This window comes from Hyperolius riggenbachi, chromosome 4 (genome assembly GCF_040937935.1).
Source record: "Hyperolius riggenbachi isolate aHypRig1 chromosome 4, aHypRig1.pri, whole genome shotgun sequence".
Classification (NCBI taxonomy): Eukaryota; Metazoa; Chordata; class Amphibia; order Anura; family Hyperoliidae; genus Hyperolius; species Hyperolius riggenbachi.
The window spans coordinates 280,159,865-280,173,191 of NC_090649.1; the positions used below are offsets into that span (position 1 = coordinate 280,159,865).

Genomic DNA, 13,327 nt, shown 5'->3' on the forward strand with positions numbered 1-13,327 from the left:
GAAGTCGGTGGCTACTGCGCACACGTGGCCCAGTCCCGCAGGCACCCTGGTTGCACTCCCATGGCCAGGAGCGTAATTTGCTACTGCGGGAGTGCAACCAGGGTGTGCAGTAACAGCCGTCTGATGGCAACAGCTCAGCTTTGCGGGGGTTGTCGCTGCTGCCCAGAGGCAATCAGGAGGATGTCATGGGCACAGTAGGAGTCCAGGGGGCTGAAAGAAGCCCCAGGTAAGTTAAAATATTTTTTTTATTTGACTTGAGATTCTCTCCAAGCAGGTGGGGTGAGGAGGATGTCCTTGCCCTTGGCCTGCGATTTGCCTGAATCAGACCACCAGGTGGATAGCTTGCTGAGGCATAGAGGGGCATTGGGGTATGCTTTACTCAGGGCACCTCAGCCAGTGCCAGTCACTTTCAGAGGGAAATATGTTATCTAGTATAATTGTAAACATTTGGCATAATATTTTGACAACGTTGATGCGGAAAAATATATATGTTTTTTTCTTGATGACTTTTATAAAAATCAACACTACATATAGATTTTTTATTTTATTTATTTAAAAAAAACAGGCAAAGTTTATATTTAATCTATTGCAAATGTAATTACAGTTGCAAATAAAGATATTCAGTAGGCTAAAACTATTTACTAATCTTTGGCAGGCCCAATTTTATCTAATATAGAGGATTTATGATGAGGGGCTGTAAAGATATTATTATAAAACCTTCTGTGAAAGCCTCATTAACTGTGCTGTATTTAGTCTGCATTTGGGTCTCTTTTTCCAGTCTACGCTAATTTGATCAGATAGATTTATCACTGAGACATTTGCAATTTCCAGTTTTCATCAAGTGCTGGAGTTAGATGTACACACTATAATTACAAAGATACTATTTTCATATCAAATAATGTGCTGTCATTAAATTAATTAGAGTTCGCGTCTAGATAACCTAACCAGCAGTACTTTTCCAGCTGCCAAGAGAGTAAAGACGTCAAAACACTGTGTCAGTGTAATGAACTACACATCAAGCTTTGAGGTTTCCCATTTTAGGAAGGACCAGATGGAAATGCCATGTCTGTAAGCTTGTGCAGGCTATGAGCAATTGGTGGTGGGTAACTGGAACAGCTTTTCTGGTGAGATTTTGTCTGACTGATAAGCAGTACTGATGTTTGCAGATCCATCCTTTTACTTCCATTACATCAACTGAGCCAAGCATTCCTATTTTTAGGGGGCACAGTAAAAACACAAACATTTAAAAGATAACAGAGCTGAACTAATTAGGAAAAATGAGGGGAGCATGCATGTACTGCTAGCTGTCCTGATGCCCAGAGCTTCCCCAGTTCTCCTCTGTCCCCCTCCTTTCCTACCTAAATGCTCCCCAGCAGCCTCTTCCGAGTCGGTCAGGCATTAGTGTGTAGGCGCTGGCCTGGCTGCGTGCGTCTTACATCGCGCGCTGTGGGTGGGAGCAGACTGTGCCTGCGCATGATGTCACAACTATGTCGTAGGCATGTGCAGAGTGCTCCTGGCCATGGGCGTGCGATGTAGGATGCGCACAGCTAAGCCAGTGCCTGCGCAACAATGCCCGACTCGTAGAGGCTGCTGGGGGCATTTATGTAGGAAAGGAGGGGGAAAGAGGAGAAAGGAGGAGCGCTGGGCATCAGGACAGCTTGCAGTACTTGCCTGCTCCCTCCATTTTTCCTAGTTCAGCTCTGGTATCCTTTAAGTTTTGTCACTGAAAACTATTATTCATGATCTTTTTGGGTTACCATGTGACAACAATCTTGGTGAAAATGTGCTTGTTTGGATTTTTTTAGTCATTTCCTTACCTTACTAAACATGGCCAGATCAAGAGACAGTTAACTTGTGTTTACCGGTATCTGTAGTATTTGTGCGATTTTTTTTTTTGCGCAGCTAAAGGTATAGCTTAGCATACAGTGTACCTGAAGGTGTTTTTTTGTATTCTAATTGTAGATGTTGGTAGTGTTGAGCCAAAATTTTCGAAATTTCGCGTTACTATAATTACGCATGCGAAATTTGCTATTACGATGCGAAATTATGGTAGCGTAATTGCCATTAAAATCGTAATTGAAAATACCGTAAGCGTAATTTTCAACGCGTAATTTCGCGTTTCGTTCATAACGTAATTTCGCGTTAAACCATAATGTAATTTCGCGTTAAACCATAACGTAATTTCGCATTTCTTCATAATTTCGCGAATTTCGTAATTGCTTGTTAGCAGGGTTGCTCGCGAATTTTCGCCAAAGGCATTTTCGTCTGCATGGCGAATTTTGATGCGAAATATCACTACATGGCGAATTTTATATGCGAAATAGCATTCCGTAACGCGAAAACGACTCGAAAATTAACGCTTACAGTAATATAAACTATCGCGAAATTACGTTATGTAACTACGCTTACAAACGGTTGCATGCAAGGCAAACATAATTTCGCGATACCCACTGTAATGCAAAAATTACGCGAAAATTACACTTACGCGGAATTTCGCGAAATCCTTCTTCATTACGAATATGTACTTACGGCCATAATCGTAATTACACTAATTACGCGAAATTTCGCGAAATCGTAATTAAGTCATTACGCTCATCTCTAGATGTTGGGGATTTTTTACTAGTAATGATCAGTGATTTTTTTTTCTGATGGGAAGAACCCCTTTGGGCAATGATTCCCCCTTGCACTGGGAGTCATAGTAACGTACTGAAAATTATGGTACAGTTGTATTCCAGGCAGCTTTGCCAATCCACCATTACTGATAGTAAAAACAGGGCTGTACTGGGGTGCTACAGGTTCATCTAATTGGATAAATATCCAACTGGGATCCCAATCTAGGGGTTCAGCCCACTGCCTCATGTGACTGGTCCTCAACCTCCGTTTGGAGCACAAGCTTTGTATGATGTAACAGGATAGGATGAGTGCAGAAACATTAGGAATTGTGGTTTTGGTTTATCTAAATTGAGTCATAGAATGCATCTTTTCCAACAGTTTCTTTAGTATGAACTCAGCTTTGCTTAAAGTCTATAGTTTCATGACAGCAAGTCATGACCTTTCCTTTACATCTGTAATATCACCTAAAATGTTAATTTGTTACAGTTTCTTAGCAGCAAGATCTTTTAACATCCCCAATCATCAAGTAACCATGCATGGTCCAGTATCTGCATGAGTGGTTAGAAAGATGTATCAATGACTGTTGAGAAGCTTATCACTGCAGAATGTTTGATCGCAGTGAGCAAAAATAACACCCGATGTCCGAGAATGCTTAGGGAGAAGAAGGCTTCATGACATCATAGTAGCCTAGGCTAAACATCACTGGGAGGGTGGGGCTACATACCAATATACAGTGATATACAGATAAAGAAGTGTTTCTGATGCTGCAACCAAGATAGTTAACATAAAATTGGGTATTCTGAATAATGTATTCTACTATATGTTGAAATGGTGCATCTTAAAGGCCTTTTTTACATGGATGACTGAACTGCATGCTTGTCAGGCAGTTCAACCTCTCACCTTCCAGCCACCGAGCGCCTTCCGACAGCGTTTGTAACCCCACGTGCGTCAATGTTTGCCATGTGGGACACTTACCTGGCAACAACAAAAAAATCATGTCATGTCTTTGAACGCATTCAGATGTGACTCCAGGAGACAGACGCCTTCCAACTGCCTATACTGAGCATTCCTAGATCCTGACGGGTGTGTCAGGGCAGCTGATGGAAGGTACCCCCATCAGCCGCCCATGTTAATAGGGCCTAAGATGTATTAAATACAATTGAATATCCAAAATGGTGCATGGAGCGTGTTTACAAATCACTTATGGTAATTGTCATTTCTTTAAGTTGTCTGTAGTTTTTCTTTTTTTCCTTTTTTTTTTTTAATGATAAATAGAAGCTCCTAATGGTTTCTCACATACCTTGGAAAGTGTGACAATACCCTACTACTTCATTCTAAGCAATGATAAAAAGCTAAGGCATGGAAGGAAAATACCTACATAGAAAATGTCATCTATTCTGCTAACGTGCTGAAACAAATTTACATTTGTATATTTCACTTATTATGTCATTTTACATATAGTTAAATACAAAGGACTTAAATACTTTGCTTTAACATTATTATCTAGTTATTTGCTACACTGACACAGGCATATTGCTTTTTACTAAGCAATAAAAGTCTAACAAATATTTATTTTTTAAAATTACCTAGAAGGCCCTTTAAATGTTTTCTTTTACTGTAAAATGAGCATGAGCCTCTTTGCTGCCTGCGCGCTGATGGCAAGACACCCGCTGAGGGTAAGACTAGAAAATGATTGTAATCTGCATCCCCAAACTGATTAAACGATATACTCAGCAGAAATCTCAAGATGACAAACATACTTAAATTACTTCCCGCTGCTCTAAATTCCTGTTTTGTTTCTGCTCATGTGTACAAGACCACCTTCATTTGGTTTGGTTTAAAACTCTTGCAAAAATATAATTAGGAGACCCTTTTTTCACTGTACTCAGGCCACACCAGGCAGAACAAATGGCTGTAATTTCATACATTCACACCTCCGTACAGTGCAGACATGCATGCTACAGAGTCGGATAATTGAAATCTGAGATGCAGAACATATTTCGGCATGTTGAATAATATAATTATGTGGAATTTAGCTTAGAGAGAACAAAACTTTTTATTCTTATATACCAATGTTGTTAATTGTGTATTGACTGCAGCATTTTTATGACCGTACATAGCCAGATTGGTCAAACCACAAATGGTTGGCTCTCTTTGTACATACAAAAAGGGGGCCGGGGAAATTTGGGTGCCGGAAATAGCCGCTAGTAGAACAAGATATTAGTACATTTTATGATATTTTACTAACGCTAAACATAACAAAGTGGTCACACCAGCCCTCATTGTACTGATGCCTAACCCTAGCCGACCCCCACACTAATGCTTAACCCTAACCAACCCCCACGCCAATGCCTAACTCTAACCAGGCCCTCCCCCCCACTTCCTGACTCAGGGACACCCATCATACAAAATGTGGCTACAAACAGCCCAAATATCTTGTTTCTGGCACTCTTACAGCAGTATTATCTCAGGTCTTCATCCCATTCAGAGTTTTTATGTTTTCCCTGTGTTTATTTGGCTCTCTTTTAGCATTGCTGCTTTCCTCCTACAGCCCTAAAACATGCTGGTGGATTAAATTGTTTATCCAAAAATTGACACCGGAATTTGGGACAGAGATTGCGGGATCAGTTGAAAAGGGCGCCTGAGCTGCCTGTATGAAAAGGGCGCCTCCATAGACATCAATGTTATTTCTGGAAATATGGGCTACAAGGTGCTGAAAAGGGTGCCAGAGTTTTGATATAGGCTAAAAGTGGGCGCCCCCTTGTAGCCCATATTTTTTCGGCTACAAGGTTTTCGGCCACAGTAGGGCGCCCCTTTGTAGCCCATATTTTTTTCGGCTACAAGGTTTTCGGCTACAGAAGGGCACTCCTCTGTAGCCCATATTTTTGGGGGCTACAAAGTTTTCGGCTACAGAACGGCACTCTTTTGTAGCCCATATTTTTTGGGGCTACAAGGTTTTCGGCTACAGAGCGGGACTCCTTTGTAGCACATTTTTTTTTCGGCTACAAGGTTTTCGTCTACAGTAGGGCACCCCTTTGCAGCCCATATTTTTTATTCGGCTACAAGGTTTTTGATTCTGCTACAAAAGGGCGTCCATTTGTAGCCCATATTTTTTATTCAGCTACAGGGGCTGTCTTAGGGTTAGGCACCACCAGGGAGGGGTTAGGGTTACGCACCACCAGGGAGGGGTTAGGGTTAGGCACCGTCAGGGGAGGGTTCTGTGTGAAAGTAGGGAGAAGTTAGGTCATAGTAATCACTTTTCTCAGCTATATCTAGAGCCTTTTTATAGCCCAACAAATTTTGCCTATAACAGCATCCTTTTTATAAACTAAAACTATATGGCATATATGGGCTACACCACATGCCCTTTGTAGCCTAATTTGGCATATATGGGCTACACCAGGCACCCTTTGTAGCCGAATTTGACATATATGGGCTACACCGAACGCCCTTTGTAGCCGAATTTGGAATATATGGGCTACACCAGACACCCTTTGTAGCCAAAGTTGGTATATGGGCTACACCAAGGTGCCTTTTTTTGTACCCGAATTTGGCATATATGGGTTCCACCAGGCGCCCTTTTTTCCAGGCGCCCTTTTCAAGTAGACCCAAGATTGCAAACCCCACTGAGCGACAGCGAGGAAAGTGGATTGTTTCAATATGTGAACTATATTACAAGTGACCAGGAGAAAACCATTATTTTAATTAAGTGTATTCATTTTAGTTCAGTAGTATATAGTGCTAAAATGTCCCCATATTACAATAGATAGAGCAATTTACAAGAAAACAAAATGAGGTCACTAGGACATTTAAGGGGAAACACTGAATTTTTGAATCCAAGTACATTATCACAAGCAAGATAGGCAACTCAGTTTTACATAAAGCCTTAGTTTCTATTTCAATGCAAAATACATATAAAAGCAGTGACAACAGTTATGCCAATTGCAGCTGATATGAAATACAAAGTGCATGTCGCACCACACATTCTACCCAAGGGCAAAAAGCATAGAAGATATACATTTTCTATCAATCTTGGGAAATGAACCTCCCTAAATCCTAGAGGAACCAAAGATGAACTCACTTGTATGTCTTATACAGTAGAATTTCTTTATCGTAAACCCCAAGGGAACGGGAAAAGTACTGTATTTTACTATATCATAATTGGTCATACATTGTATATTTATAAAGACGCAGTTGCTGGGACCTGAGTACTTAGTTTACTATAGCCAGAGTTTTATGCTGGGGATACACGGTACGTTTCTGTACCATGTATATCCAGCTGATCCGGCCAGCTGATAATATTCAGCTGGCCCGATCATGCCGCTTGATTCCCGAGCCGGGGACGAGTGGCAATCGATCCGCGCGCACGCGCGGACGAGCGGGGATGCGCCGGCATTGAGCCGCTGGCTCGATCCAGCGCATAAAACGTGCCGTGTATGCCCGGCATAACTCTATCAGAGTTTACTATAACAAGATTCTAATCTACTGTATTATATTATTGATAAGGATGGGCACAAATATACTTGATGTACTTTGGAAAGGAAATCTTTATTTCTTCAGGAGAAGTGTCTTGGTCCTTATTTTGCAAACAGAAATACCCTTAGAAGCTCTATATTATTTACTATCCATATGGGATTTCTATTAGATATATTATTCCGTGGGTGAATTTTATCAGGCCTGGGTGAAGTATGCTCATTGTCTTGGGGGGAGCCAACTGGCACTAGCCTAGCACCTTTTACAAACAGCATTGAGTATATTGTGCTCGGCCTTTGCCTCAAACACGCTTCGTACTTCATATTAGTAACAGCTGTTGTATCTGTTGTTGTTGCTTTGATGTGTATTATTTTACGTAAGTTTAAAAAAAATAAAAACTTAGATTTTAGGTAAAAACTACGTAATATCCAGTTAGCTTATGGTGACCCAGAACCACTAAAAAAGTATAAAGGGCTGAGAGAGACCGAAAAGCCCCGTATTAAAAAGCAATGCTAAATAGTGATGAGCAGAAATTACACCTATGCGTAATTACGCATTGTAAATTGCATTTATGCATCGTAATCATAATGCTAAATTTTGGGGGAAAATGTAACTAAGTTTGTATGTAATTGTAAGCATTCGTAATTACGCATGAATTCACACTTAATTTATGCGTCATTTTGTGACGACTTTGGTAGTAAGTATCAAAGCCCCACACATGCTATTGCTATTAAAATTGCTACATATGTTAAAGAGACACTGAAGCGAAAAAAAAATGATGAAATTATGATTTGTATGTGTAGTACAGCTAAGAAAAAAAACATTAAGATCAGATACATCAGTCTAATTGTTTTCAGTACAGCAAGAGTTGAGAAACTCCAGTTGTTATCTCTATGCAAAAAAGCTATTAAGCTCTCCGACTCGTGGAGAGGGCTGTTATCTGACTTTTATTATCTCAACTGTAATTGAACTGTTTACTTTTCCTCTGCTAGAGGAGAGTTCATTACTTCACAGACTGCTCTGAAAGAATCATTTTGAATGCTGAATGTTGTGTAATCTGCACATATTATAGGATGATGCAATGTTAGAAAAAACACTATATACCTGAAAATAAAAATATGAGAATATTTTCTTTGCTGCTAATCTTCTAGTAATTATTCATAGTACACAACCAATTCATTATATCATATATTTTTTTTCGCTTCAGTGTCTCTTTAAGGATGATAGTGGGTACTAGTCAAAAAATTTTTTCCAAAAGACCTTGTAGTTTCTGAGAAAACCGGTTTTAAAAATGCAAAGAAAAATGTTTTTTAAACTGTCTTTTTTCTAAGTTTAAAAAACATTTTTCTTCCCATTTTTAAAATTGATTTTCTCAAAAACTAGAAGGTCTTTTTGAAAAATGTTTTTGACTTGTACCCACTATTCTCTGTAACATATGTAGCTATTTGAATAGCAATATCAGTTATGGGAGCTTTGCTATTCACTGCCAAAGTCAGTAGGAAATTACACATAAATTATGCATAAATTCATGCGTAATTATAAAAGATTATACCAAATCCATTGAATTTACAATGTGTGATTACGTATTAATTGTGAAAATTTACGTGAAATTTCGCATAATCGTAATTAGCTGATTAGGATCATTGATCATCACTAAATGTAATCTTGTCTGCTTAAAGTAAAAGGCATTTGCAATAATGCAGCTTTAAGTAAGTTACTGTGGCTTCCCATGATGCATCACTTCTGAATATGCAAATCTTCTCGTTATGCTCCTGAAAGCAAGGTTGCACATCCAGAACTGTTGGTGTATAGGTAAACATGAATGACCTACAGTATCTAGCTTGTGATACTTTACTTGGTTTCAAGGACAAGTATGTGTCTCCTTAAAAGTCCCGATGACCTTATCTTTTCTTGTAAATTGCTTCAATGTGTAACAACATGAATAGGCCAAACTAAATCCATACTTAGTCTGTGCCTCTATTTTTCAGTAAGCATCTAGTTATACTTTTTTCCAATGCAAATCTACAACTTATTTTTACCAGTGCTTTGGAAGTTAACGATTCATTAAAAGTGATCTCAATGGAGCAATTTGATTATATTAGACAGAATTGAATACTACTCGGTCTCCAAACTGGAAACAGGGGCCCCATGGCTTTCATCTCATTCCTGCATATTCAATTTAAATGTTGTTAAATATGTAAATTAAATATTTCAAAGCTCTCCTCTTTCAGCAAGATGGGAAGCATAGGGAAGTGTCCCAGGAAAGGAAGGAAGAAATAAAAAAAAGTTGGCATCGTTAGAGAAACCATCCACATTGCAGCTCTCTTAAAGCAAACCTGTATTGTCAAATCAGGAAAGCTGAAACTGAGACCTTTCTGGATGTTACTCTAGTCCTCTGTTACAGAACAAGTGGGAAAGTCTGCTACTCAAACGTCTGCCTGATGATACTTAAACTATGCTGATTGCTGCTCTGTGACTAGAAACAGCTGCAGCCTAGTGACAGGTATCACTGTCACAGTCACAGTGAATGGCAGCATGTTTGGGCCAGTGGCAGTGGCAGTTCCAGTCCATTTCCATGTGATGCATCAGCTGATGCCACAGGAAGGCATCGCTGCGAGAGAGGAGATTGGGGAGTAAAAGTATAACCAACATAGAGCTTCCTTTTGCTTGGCATCTTCCAGTATGGAGGCACTGTATGAACAAATTGGTTTTATAAAAATATATACATTAATATAAAAAGAATTGGGGGGGGAACTACAGTATGTTAACCTAACACTCTTACCTAGCAATAGGTAGAAGAGTTTTTGAAGTCCAGTTTCATCTCCCTTAAAAGAATACATTCACATATCAAATTGTAAATTAAATACAAGAGCTTACTTATTACATATCAATAATAGCATCACAAGAAAAATTATTGTCTCTGCCTCTGAAATCTCTGGCTAGTAACACCTCCCCCTCCCCCGCCTAGACTGAGCTCCTATAAGCTCTTGCTACTGTGTTAAAATGCCAAGGCAGCTGTGGGCGAGGCATGTTTAGTTTATAAGGAATTAGAGTATTAAAACAAAACAAAAAAAGTATTTGGCTTGGGGAATGCCCTATAAACTATATGAAAGGAAAACAATTATGCAATGAGTAAAAGTTTATCTCGGATCCACCTCAAAGTGGATTAAACACTTCCACATGAGAGAAGGAAAACACAGAGAAACCCACCCTGTTTGTATTTAGATATAACGGCCTGTCTAATGCTCCCTTATTTGGCATTAATGAGCCACTGTAATTTAAACTTTCAGCTCTGTCTGAACTGTGCTGCCAGTGTGCCGCTCAGACAGGCTATATGTAAACACAGGAGGTTAACCCTGTATGTGCTTCCATAGCTGAATTTGTACATTTTGCTGCACAAAGCTCACTGTCACCAACAACATCCCAATGTCCCATCCTATATTCCCATTTTTTTTAGTAAAGGTTATTATGCTGTTGCTTATCTTTTAGTGCAGAAAGTAAGTCCTGGGTTTAGGTCTGCTTTAATCAAGTTTCTGTAGATTTCCAGGTTTACTCTACAAAATTCTCTGGCCAGTGAAACTCTCATGCTAACCTGTTAAAGAGGGACTTTTCCCAAAGATAAGGCGAGGAAACGCTACAGTCTCTGTCCGGTTTATTGATTTTCATTGCTGCTTGTGTTGCAGCTTATGGGTCTCTCAGCCTATACCAGTTTCAGGTGTCATCTGCACAAGGGGTGGAATAAAATCTTGAAAATATGCAATACAAGCTGAGAGAAAGTCTATATTTTTATTTCGCAATGCTTGAAGTGAAAATGATGTTGGAGAGAGCCCTGTTGGCTCCTGCTGTGATTAAACTGTATGGAAGCCTGAATGCAGCAACCGTAACCTAAAAATAAATAGACCCCCGACCCTACCTCAATGTTCTGGGCTGGTGGAAGGTTGAGAGGCGAGCGAGAATGTGATATAGTACTGTAAGAGATCCCTTGTTTTCTCTCCTTTTTTTTAGCTTGTTCACTTGAAAGCCAGCTGTCTCTTTTTTATCATCTATGTTGTTATTGCTCTATAACATTTTATGATTGTTAACAGTTTTAGAAACTGCAGTAAATATGCAACAGTGGCAGCAACATGCACAACTCACTTTTATGCATTTCAGTTATTGGCTGACAGCAAAATAAAAAGAGATTTTAGATATTTAAAGAAAACCAAAATCCAAGTAATGGCTTTATCATATGAAGTTGTTGTACCCTTTTTACAGCAATTACATAGTTTCAATGCATGGGGTCAGTGGTGTTTCGCATCCTTCTTTATCCACTTAACCCACAGGGTTGTTCATTTTTTGCATCTGAGCTACTTTCACCTCCCATTCATTCGCCAATAACTTTATCACTACTTATCAGATTGAAATTATCTATATCTTGTTTTTTCCGCCGCCATTTAGGCTTTCATTGGAGGGTACATTTTGGTAAGAATTATTTTATTCTAAATCTATTTTAACAGGAAGATTAAGAAAGAAATTGAAAAAATTCCATTAATACGTGCTACCGTAATTAAAACCCATGTATTTTATTTGCCCATTTGTCCTGGTTATTACACTGTTTAAATTATGTCCCTATCACAATTTATGGTGCAGATATTTTATTTGGAAATAAAGGTGCATTTTTTTAATTTGCGTCTATCACTATTTACAAGCCTATAATTTAAAAAAATTCTATTAACATACTCTCTTGACATGCATATTTAAAAAGTTCAGACCCTTTGGTAACTATTTAGGTTGTTTTTTTTTAATTGTAATTTTTTTAATATATTTTTTTATTAAAATATGTATTTGGGTAATTTTAGGTGTGGAAAGTAAACAGCTAATTTTTAAATGTAATAGAATGTATTTATTTATTTAAAAATATATGTGGGTGTAGTTTACTATTTGGCCACAAGATGGCCACAGTCAAAAAAGTCCTGGAAGCATCCGATCGTGCTTCCAGGAAGTAGAAAGAGGACGGGGAACTTTTTTTTTTGCAGAAATACAGCAGTCTCTTATAAGAGACCGTCGGTTTTTCTGCGGGGGACAGGGATCGATAAATGGGAAGTATATTCCCATTCATTGATCGGGGGGCTAACAGCGGGTGGCGGGATCTCGCACACCGCACACTGACAGCAGCACAGCCTAGCAGTGGATGGGATCTCTGCTATTATGAATGGTAGGAGATACAGAGACTGGTGTAGTAGCAAGGGATCTCTGCTATTCTGAATGGCCACACTCTCTTCCCCATGGAAGAGTGGGCATGGCTAGATACATTTGTATACAAGGTGCAGTGCATACATTGCATGGATAAAGAGTATGGTTATTCCCTCCTGCAGGCTTTGTGCATAGATTTTCCCAACTACTACACTGCATGAATGCCACATCCCTGAGCTCCACCACTTCATTTTAATATACTGTAAGGTGCAACGAGCTGGAGGAAGACAGAAAAGTGAAAAAGCCACACTCCCCTCACTGGTCCTGGGCCTCACAGCAGTGGGATTAGCTGATTAGAAAGGGGGGGTGGGGGGGTCATAATAAAATCCTATTATATATTGTAGGGTTATTTTGTTGTTTGGTACCCAGTGGTAAAGCAACATCATTTTCAACATGCAAAACCTGTCACTTCTAAAGTTGATTGGGCTCCGATGAAATATGAAGAATTCATCAGTAGTATTTCACTTTTATTGTGAGGTAAAATTATCAGTTTAAACACTTCACTTTATCATACACAAGGTAAATAATCACTGCACATTTGTCTTAATGTCAGCGGTATGCTTATTTTGATTGTACTTTTATCTTATGAGGAGAATATCAAATGAGAGCAAGTGCATGGAAAAAAAGTCAATCTGTAATGCACTGAAGTGATAAATTCATTGCATTGTAATAAGTGGGTTCTGTCATTTAGAGTAAGTTATAATTCTCCAAGATAACAAAACATAAAATGTTTCTGCATGAGTGCAGCAGAGAATGAGGCTGGGAAGCCAAGCATTCCATTTACTAACCTTTGTGTTCTTCTGTACATGCACATAGCCCTCTTCATCTGACAAAGATCAGCGGAAATCAGTTTTCATTCATCTGGAAGCCAGGCGTTCGCTATTTAAAGTTGTTCTTATTGAAAACGGTTTTCGATGTGCTATCTTCTAGAAAGTTCATGCCGACAAAGAATTTCTTATGCCTGGGAAGTCTGAAAGACATAACAAGCATTTTATTGTGTTGCGTCGCA

At 39.1% G+C, this 13,327-nt stretch overlaps 1 protein-coding gene and 1 long non-coding RNA gene across 4 annotated transcripts in view; one reads left to right on the top strand and one right to left on the bottom strand.

Annotated features, from left to right (window-relative positions):
- HS3ST5 (heparan sulfate-glucosamine 3-sulfotransferase 5) overlaps window positions 1–13,327 on the bottom strand; it is a 382,330-nt gene that overhangs the window by 191,215 nt on the left and 177,788 nt on the right. For all 3 annotated transcript variants that reach the window (XM_068279461.1, XM_068279462.1, XM_068279460.1), the window contains exon 2: window positions 13,107–13,288. The gene's annotated coding sequence lies outside the window, so the exon portion shown is untranslated. The remainder of the gene's footprint in view (window positions 1–13,106; window positions 13,289–13,327) is intronic.
- LOC137570740 (uncharacterized) overlaps window positions 1–13,327 on the top strand; it is a 94,664-nt gene that overhangs the window by 62,945 nt on the left and 18,392 nt on the right. The window lies entirely within an intron of this gene.